Below are 9,650 nucleotides of genomic sequence, written 5' to 3'. Positions count from 1 at the left end.
GAAGGCCAGGAGGGAATGGAATGATATAGTTCAAGCCCTGAAAGAAAAAACTGCAACATAGATTGCTATATCCAGCAAAGGCATTTTCAGAATCGTAAGAGAAATAAAGACCTTCCAAGATAAGCATAAATTAAAGGAATCCATGACCATTAAGCCAGTATTGCAAAAGACACTTAAAGAAATTCCATAAACAGAAGAGAAAAACAAGCAACCACAATACCACAAAAAATAGTAAATCTCAATAAGAGAGTAGCTTTTCAAAGGAAAAATAGTAAAGAATCAAACTAATAAACAACAACATGACAAAGTAATATTGTTCAATAATGACCTTGAATAAAAATCACCTTATTTAAAAAAACATACTGATGGAGTGGATATAAAATCAATAATCAACTTTTGTTGCCTACAAGAAACACATCCCACCAGTAAATCATACATGAACTTAAAGTAAGGAAAATTATATTCTAGGCAAATTAAGTTCAAAAATAAGCAGAAATACCTATTTTTATATCTGACAAAGAGAACCTAAAGCAAAATTAGAAAAGGTGGTTGCTACATATTAGTAAGGAAACAATCCACAAAGAAGATATGGCAATTATAAACATATATGCACTGAATATCAATGCACCGAATTCCACAAAACAAACACTACTTACCATAAAGGAACAGGTAAGCCTCACTACAATAATAGCAGGTGATTTCAATACTCCACTCTCACAAATACGTCAAACAAAAAAATCAACATAAAAACATAAAATTAACATAAAATCCGATTTAAAGTACAACATAGATGAAATGAACTTAACAGACCTATACAGAAAATTCCATCCAACAATAGCAGTATACACATTTTTATAACTCATGAACTTTCTCCAAAGTAGATCACAAAGCAACATATTTATCTCATAAAATTATTGTGGAAAGAAACAAAAAATAAACAAGGGAAACTACAGAAACTATATGAATATGTGGAAATTGAATAATACATTTTCAAATGATCAGTAGGTCTTTGAAGATGTGGGGAAGACCCAATATTTTTTATGAACATAGATACAAATATCCTCAATAAAATACTTGCAAACTGAAATTCAGCAACACAGTAAAAAGATTACACCACAATCTACTTGGTTTCATTCCAGGAGTTCAAGGATGGTTCATATAAACATCATACACCACATAAACAGAACCAAGGATAAAAATCATGTGATCATCTTAAAAGATGGAGAAAAAAGAGAAAAAAAACTTTGACAAAATTCAACATCCCTTCATAATAAAAGTACTTTTAAAAAATGAGGTAAATAAACATCTTTTCACAACATGATAAAGTCTACATATTTAAAACCCATATCTAACATCATACTTTGGGGAAAAATAAAAGTAGTTCCTTTAAAAGAAGGACTTTAATAAGGATGTCAACTGTTACCACTCCTATTTGATATAGTACTTGAAATTTTAGCCAGAGCAACTAGGTAAGAGAAATAAATCAAAGGCACAAAAATAGCAAAGAATAAGAAGTCAAATTATCCCTATTTCCAGATGATGTGATTCTATACTTAGAAGACTTTAAGGTACAGACAGAAGACTTTTAGATTTGACAAAGTTGGCAAAATATCAGGATATAAAATCAACATACAATATCAATAATTTTTATGTACCAATTATGATTCCACTAAGATATAAATCAGGAAAACAATTCAATTCATAATTAGGTCAAAGAAAACCTTAGGAATAAGCTTCACCAAGAAGGTGAAAGACCTCTACAGTGAAAATTAGAAAAACACCAGAATATGGGAATATCTGCCATCCTCATGGATCACAAGAACTAATATTCTTTAAATATTAATATTACTAAAAGTATTCTGCAGATTCAGTGCACTCCACATCAAAATACTGTTGACGTTCCTCACAGAATTAGAAAAGGCAATCCTCAAATTCATATGAAGGCAAAAAAAGACTCCAAATAGCAAAAAATAATTCTGAACAAAAATAGAAATGCAGGAGATTTTATAAAAATTGATCTCAAAATATTCTTGTAAGCCATTGTAATGAAAACCAGCCATGGTACTAATATAAAAATGGACAGTTGACCAATGGAATGGAATTGAAGACACCAAGGCAAGCCCCCAGAATTATAGCCATTTTATTCTTGATAAAGTATCAAAAACATAAATTATAAATAAGACAGACTAACAAATGATGCTGGGAAGACTGGATACCATATGTAAAATATTAAAACTAGATTCCGATTTCTCACCCAGTACAAAAGAAATCTCAAAATGGATCAAAGATTTAAACATAAGACTCAAAATTTTGAAACTGCTAGAAGAAATTATAGGTGGAAATCTTTAAGACTTACATAGCACAGGCAATGGCTTCCTGAATAGACCTCTCATAGCTCAAGAAACAGTAAGAGTCAATAAATGAAACTTATTCAATTAAAAAGCTTCAGGGCAAAGAAAACAACATTGTGAAGAGACAGGCTACATAACAGGAGAAAAACCTTCACTAGCTCCTACTCTTCTGACAGAGGATTAATATTCATAATATATAAAGATACAAAGAACTCAACACACACACACACACAAAAGCAACCTAACCCAACCATGGAGTGGCAAAGCAACTGTACAAGTAATACTCAAATAGCCAACAATTCAATAATTATAGGAAAAATTTTAAGAACTCTAATCATAAGGGAAATGCAAATCAAAACTACACTGATATTTTACCTAACCTCAATCAGAATAGCAATCATCAAGAAAATAAAAAAAAAAACAATAAATGCTGATGAGGAAGTATGGGAAAAGGAACTCTAATATTCTAACAGAATATTAGAGAAAGGAAGGAGTGGAGAAGAGGAAATAAGAAGGTGATAGGGTGATGCAATCAATGTATTTTATTACATGCACAAATAAACCACAGTGAAACATCATTAGTCTCGAATTAATATGCAAAAAAGAAAAAGAATCTATACTAGTTTCTCGTATTTGAATTTTTTTTTTATTTTTATTCCTTTCATTTAAAGTTTTGGTCTGGGGAGTTTCAAGATGGCGGACGAGAGGGCGGCTGCATTTCATGTTGCTCCAGGACACAAGATTCAAAAGAGGAGATAGTGAGAGACTTGGGACCAACTCAAAGCCGCCGGGTGAGTCTCTCCTGTTGGGGAGGTGTCCCAGATGGGGCCGTAGCCCCGGAACGCAGGGAATTTGTGAAGTAGAGTTGCTCGGCGAGACGCCCCTCCCCCCACTGGAGCGGTAAACATGGACAACTGGGATCATCGTAGAGGAGGCGGCTCAGCACAGTGCTTGGACTAGGAGCAACCAGTGGGGCTCCGGGCGGCTGCCTGAGGAGGAGCTGCGTGGTGAGCTGTTTAGACCCAGAACGACCGCTTCTGAACACCAGGGGGTTGCCCGGAGGAAGAGGAGAAGCGCGGCGGGTCACTTGGTCTAGGAGTGACTGCATCAGAGCCACAGGTGGTTGCCAGAGGAGGAGGCGAGTGGTGAGTTGATTGGACTAAAAGCGACTGCTCCTGAACACTGTTGGCCTGCCTGGAGGAGGAGCGTGGTGGGTCACTTGGTCTCAGAGCCACCGCTCCTGAACACCCGGGGGGGGCTACCCTGAGGAGGAGGAGGAGGAACAGGGCTGGTCACTTGGACTTGGAGTGACTGCCTAGGGCTACGGGTGGTTGGCGGGAGGAGGAGACGCGAAGTGAATTGCTTGGGCTCCTAGTGACTGCATCGGAAACCCGGCTGCTGTCCGGAGGAGGAGGTGTGTGGCGGGTCTCTGGGAATCGGAGCTATTGTGCAAGGCTCCAGGTGGCGGCTCAGAGGAGGGGCCGCATAGTCAGGCTATTAGGTGCAGAGCAGGGTCCCAGGAGCTAGGTGGCTTCTGGCTGGAAGAGCCGCACAGAGACATGCCTAGGGGCAGAGTGAAGTTTCCAGGACTGCGGGCAGATTCTCTGGGAGAGGCAGCCTAAGGAGACTTGCTTGCGAAGGGTGAGGCTCCCAGGCCCTGGAGGTAGGTTCGGGCCCCTGGGAACGTTGCAGAGGAAGACAGCCCAGCCCAGGCGGTAGTTGTAGATTGAGGGGAACCTCTAGGAGGGGAACTGATCAGCAAGACGCCCCCACCGAGTGAGTCTTCCCTGCCAGGTGAGGTTTTCCCACAGGGATGGTAAAATGAGAGACACAGGCACAAACAGGACTTGCCTCAGCCCGCAGCCTAGTTCCCCATTGGATGACCATTGGTCAACAAGTGGAGGCACCTCTGCCCACTAGCAGGGAATATACGCCACCTGAGGGTCACCACCCCTAGAGAGGCAGCTTCTTCGTGGAGCTCCGCATTATCAACTTCCTCCAAGACTTCAGGCTACTGAAGGATAAGAGGGGATATACTAGCAATCTTCAGGGACATTATAAGTCGATAGAGGAAATCTGCAACATCTTAATGACCCACTGATTCCTGAACAATCTGAGAAAACAAGGGAAGAAAATGCCCCAAACAAATCTAGATGTTACATCAATAAAATCCAACGACAGCATGGCAGAAGAAATGACAGAAAGGGAGTTCAGAAAGTACATAATTAAAATGATTAGGGAAGCAAACGATGAGATGAAAGAGCAAATGCAGGCATTGAATGATGAGATGAAAGAGTAAATGCAGGCATTGAATGATGAGATGAAAGAGCAAATGCAGGCATTGAATGATTGCACCAATCGACAGTTAACAGAGCAAATTCAGGAAGCAAAAGATCATTTCAAAAAAGAGTTAGAGATATTGAAAAAAAACAAACAGAAATCCTTGAAATGAAGGAAACAATAAACCAAATTAAGAACTCCATAGAAAGCATAACCAATAGGATAGAACACCTGGAAGACAGAACTTCAGATATTGAAGACAAAATATTTAACCTCAAAAACAAAGTTGAACAAACAGAGAAGATGGTAAGAAATCAAGAACAGAATCTCCAAGAACTATGGGATATCATGAAAAGGCCATATTTGAGAATTATTGGGATTGAGGAAGACTTAGAGAAACAAACCAAAGGAATAAACAATCTATTCAATGAAATAATATCACAAAATTTCCCAAATCTGAAGAATGAAATGGAAAATCAAGTCCAAGAGGCTTATTGCACTCCAAATACACAAAATTACAACAGACCCACACCAAGGCACATTATAATGAAAATACCTAACATACAAAATAAAGACAGAATTTTAAAGGCTGTGAGAGAAAAAAACCAAATTACATTCAGGGGGAAACCAATACGGATATCAGCAGATTTTTCAATCCAGACCCTAAAAGCTAGAAGGGCCTGGAACAACATTTTTCAAGCTCTGAGAGAAAATGGATGCCAACCAAGAATTTTATACCCAGCAAAACTTACCTTCAAATTTGACGATGAAATAAAATCATTCCATGATAAACAAAAGATAAAAGAATTTACAAAAAGAAAGCCAGCATTACAGAACATTCTCAGCAAAATATTTCATGAGGAGGAGATAAAAAACAAAGAAGCATATCAGAAAAGGGAGGAATTACCCTAAAGGAACTGTCAAATAAAGGAGGAACCAAGATGTGTCAAAAAATAAATAAATAGATAAAGAAATAAAATTTTAAATATGAACCAAATGACCAGGAATACAGATCATATCTCAATAATAACCCTGAATGTTAATGGCCTGAATTCAACAATCAAAAGACATAGACTGGCAGATTGGATTAAAAAGAGACTCACCTCATAGAAAGAGATACCCATAGACTAAAGGTGAAAAGATGGGGATAAACATACCATGCACATGGACTCAGCAAAAAAGCTGGTGTATCCATCCTCAATTCAGATAATGTGGACTTCAAGCCAATGTTAGTCAGAAGGGATGAAGAAGGACATTTCATACTGCTTAAGGGAAGCATAAATCAGCAAGCTATAACAATCATAAACATCTATGCCCCAAACAGTGGCTCATCCTTGTATGTCAAACAAATTCTTCTCAATTTTAGAAACCAAATAGACCATAACACAATAATACTAGGTGATTTTAACATGCCTCTCTCACCACTGGACAGATCTTCCAAACAAAAATTGAACAAAGAAACCATAGATCTCAATAACACAATCAATAATTTAGACTTAACAGACATTTATAGAATATACCATCCAACCAAGAGTGAATACACTTTCTTCTCAGCAGCACATGCATCCTTCTCTAAAATAGACCATATATTATGCCACAAAGCTAATGATAGCAAATACAAGAAGATAGAGACACTACCCTGTATTCTATCAGATCATAATGGATTGAAGTTAGAAATTAATGAAAGAGTAAAAAACAGAAACTAGTCCAACACCTGGAGATTAAACAATATGCTATTATATGATGAATGGATAACAGAAAATATTAGGAAGGAAATTTAAAAATTCTTAGAGGTAAACGAGAACAAAGAAACATCGTATCAAAATCTCTGGGACACTATGAAAGCAGTACTTAGAGGAAGATTTATTTCATGGAGCGCATTAAATAAAAGAAGTAAATCTCAACAAATAAACGACCTAACACTACAGCTCAAAGCCCTAGAAAAAGAAGAACAGACCAACACCAAAAGTAGTAGAAGACAGGAAATAGTTAAACTCAGAGCTGAAATCAATGAAATTGAAACAAAAGAAACAATACAAAAAATTGAAAAAATAAATAGTTGGTTCTTCGAAAAAATAAACAAAATTAATAAACCTTTAGCCACACTAACAAAGAGAAGACAAGAGAAAACCCAAATCACTAAAATTCAAAATGAACAAGGAAATATCACAACAGACACAACTGAAATACAAAACATAATTAGAAGCTATTTTGAAAATCTATACTCCAACAAAATAGAAAATTTTGAAGACATCAACAGGTTTCTAGAGACATATGAATTGCCTAAACTGAATGAGGAGGACATACACAATTTAAATAGACCAATTTCAAGTAATGAAATAGAAGAAGTCATCAAAAGCCTACCAACAAAGAAAAGTCCAGGACCAGATGGGTTCTCAGCTGAGTTCTACAAAACCTTTAAAGAAGAGATCATTCCAATACTTCTCAAAGTATTCCATAAAATAGAAGAGGAGGGAACCCTCCCAAACTCATTCTATGAAGCCAATGTTACCCTGTACATAAACCAGACAGAGACACATCAAGGAAAGAAAATTTCAGACCAATATCCTTAATGAACATTGATGCAAAAATTCTAAACAAAATTTTAGCAAATCGCATACCAAAACATATTAAAAAGATAGTGATCAAGTGGGTTTCATCCCAGGGATGCAAGGTTGGTTCAACATCAGGAAATCAATAAATGTAATTCACCATATCAATAGACTTAAAGTCAAGAATCACATGGTTATTTCGATAGATGCAGAAAAAGCATTTGATAAAATACAGCACCCCTTCAAGCTCAAAACACTAGAAAAATAGGGATAGTGGGAACATTCCTTAACATTGTAAAGGCCATCTACACTAAGCCCATGGCTAATATCATTCTAAATGGTGAAAAACTGAAAGCATTCCCTCTAGAAACTGGAACAAGGCAGAGATGCCCTCTTTCACCACTTCTATTCAATATCATCTTTGAATCTCCAGCCAGAGCAAGTAGACAGACCAAAGAAATTAAAGGGATACGAATAGGAAAAGACGAACTCAAACTATCCCTATTTGCTGATGATATGATTGTATACTTAGAGGAACCAGGAAATTCCACCAGAAAACTTTTGGATCTCATAAGTGAATTCAGTAATGTAGCAGGATATAAGATCAATGCACATAAATCTAAGACATTTTTACACATGAGCGATGAATCTTCAGAAAGAGAAATCAGGAAAACTACCGCATTCACAATAGCTTCGAAAAAAATAAAATACTTGGGAATCAATCTCACAAAAGAGGTGAAAGACCTCTACAATGAGAACTACAGAACACTAAAGAAAGAAATTAAAGAAAACCTTAGAAGATGGAAAGATCTCCCATGTTCTTGGATAGAAAGAATTAATATTGTCAAAATGGCCATACTACCAAAAGTGCTATACAGATTCAATGCAATTCCAATTAAAATCCCAATGATGTACCTTACAGAAATAGAGCAAGCATAGATGAATTATGAAATTCATCTGGAAGAATAAAAAACCCAGAATAGCTAAAGCAATCCTTGGCAGAAAGAGTGAAGCAGGGGGCAGCGCAATACCAGATCTTCAACTCTACTACAAAGCAATAGTAACAAAAACGGCATGGTATTGGTACCAAAATAGAAAGGTTGATCAATGGTACAGAATAGAGGACACGGACACAAACCCAAATAAATACAATTTTCTCATACTAGAGAAAGGGTCCAACAATATGCAATGGAGAAAAGATAGCCTCTTCAACAAATGGTGCTGGGAGAATTGGAAATCCATATGCAACAGAATGAAACTAAACCCATATCTCTCACCATGCACGAAACTAAACTCAAAATGGATTAAGGATCTTGGAATCAGACCAGAGACCTTGCTTCTTATAGAAGAAAAAGTAGGTCCAGATCTTCAACATGTCGGCTTAGGACCAGACTTCCTCAATGGGACTCCAATAGCACAAGAAATAAAAGCAAGAATTAATAACTGGGATAGATTCAAACTGAAAAGCTTTCTCTCAGCAAAGGAAACTATCAGCAATGCGAAGAAAGAGCCTACAGAGTGGGAGAATATCTTTGCCAATCATACTTCAGATAGAGCGCTAATCTCCAGAATCTATAAAGAACTCAAAAACTCTACACCAAGAATGCAAATAATCCAATCAACAAATGGGCTAAGGAAATGAATAGACACTTCACAGAAGAAGATATACAAGCAATCTGCAAACATATGGAAAAATGTTCAACATCTCTAGTAATAAGAGAAATGCAAATCAAAACCACCCTAAGATTCCATCTCACCCCAATTAGAATGGCGATTATCAAGAATACAAGCAACAAAAGGTGTTGGCGAGGATGTGGGGAGAAAGGTACACTCTTACATTGCTGGTGGGGCTGCAAATTAGTCTAGCCACTCTGGAAAGCAGTGTGGAGACTCCTTAGAAAACTTGGAATGGAACCACCCTTTGACCCAGCTATCCCACTCCTTGGCCTATACCTAAAGGACTTAAAATCAGCATATTACAGAGATACAGCCACATCAATGTTCATAGCTGCTCAGTTCACAATAGCCAGATTGTGGAACCAACCTAGATGTCCTTCAATTTATGAATGGATAAAGAAACTGTGGTATATATATATATATATATATATATATATATATATATATATATATATATAATGGAATATTACTCAGCCATAAAGAATGATAAAATTATGGCATTTGCAGGCAAATGGATGAAACTGGAGAATATCATGCTAAGTGAGTTAAGCCAATCTCAAAAAACCAATGGACGAATGATATCGCTAATAAGTGGATGATGACACATAATGGGGGATGGGAGGGGTTACTGTTAGCGTTATAGTTAGGGTTAGGGAGGGGGGCAAGAATGGAGGAAGGAAGGACTGTATAGAGGGAAAAGAGGGGTGGGAGGGATGGAGGGAAGGGGAAAAATAACAGAATGAATCAAAGAACATTATCCTATATAAATTTGTGATTACACAAATTGTAT

Source organism: Sciurus carolinensis, unplaced genomic scaffold, assembly GCF_902686445.1.
Source record: "Sciurus carolinensis unplaced genomic scaffold, mSciCar1.2, whole genome shotgun sequence".
NCBI lineage: Eukaryota > Metazoa > Chordata > Mammalia > Rodentia > Sciuridae > Sciurus > Sciurus carolinensis.
Note: the sequence above shows the minus strand (reverse complement) of the source record.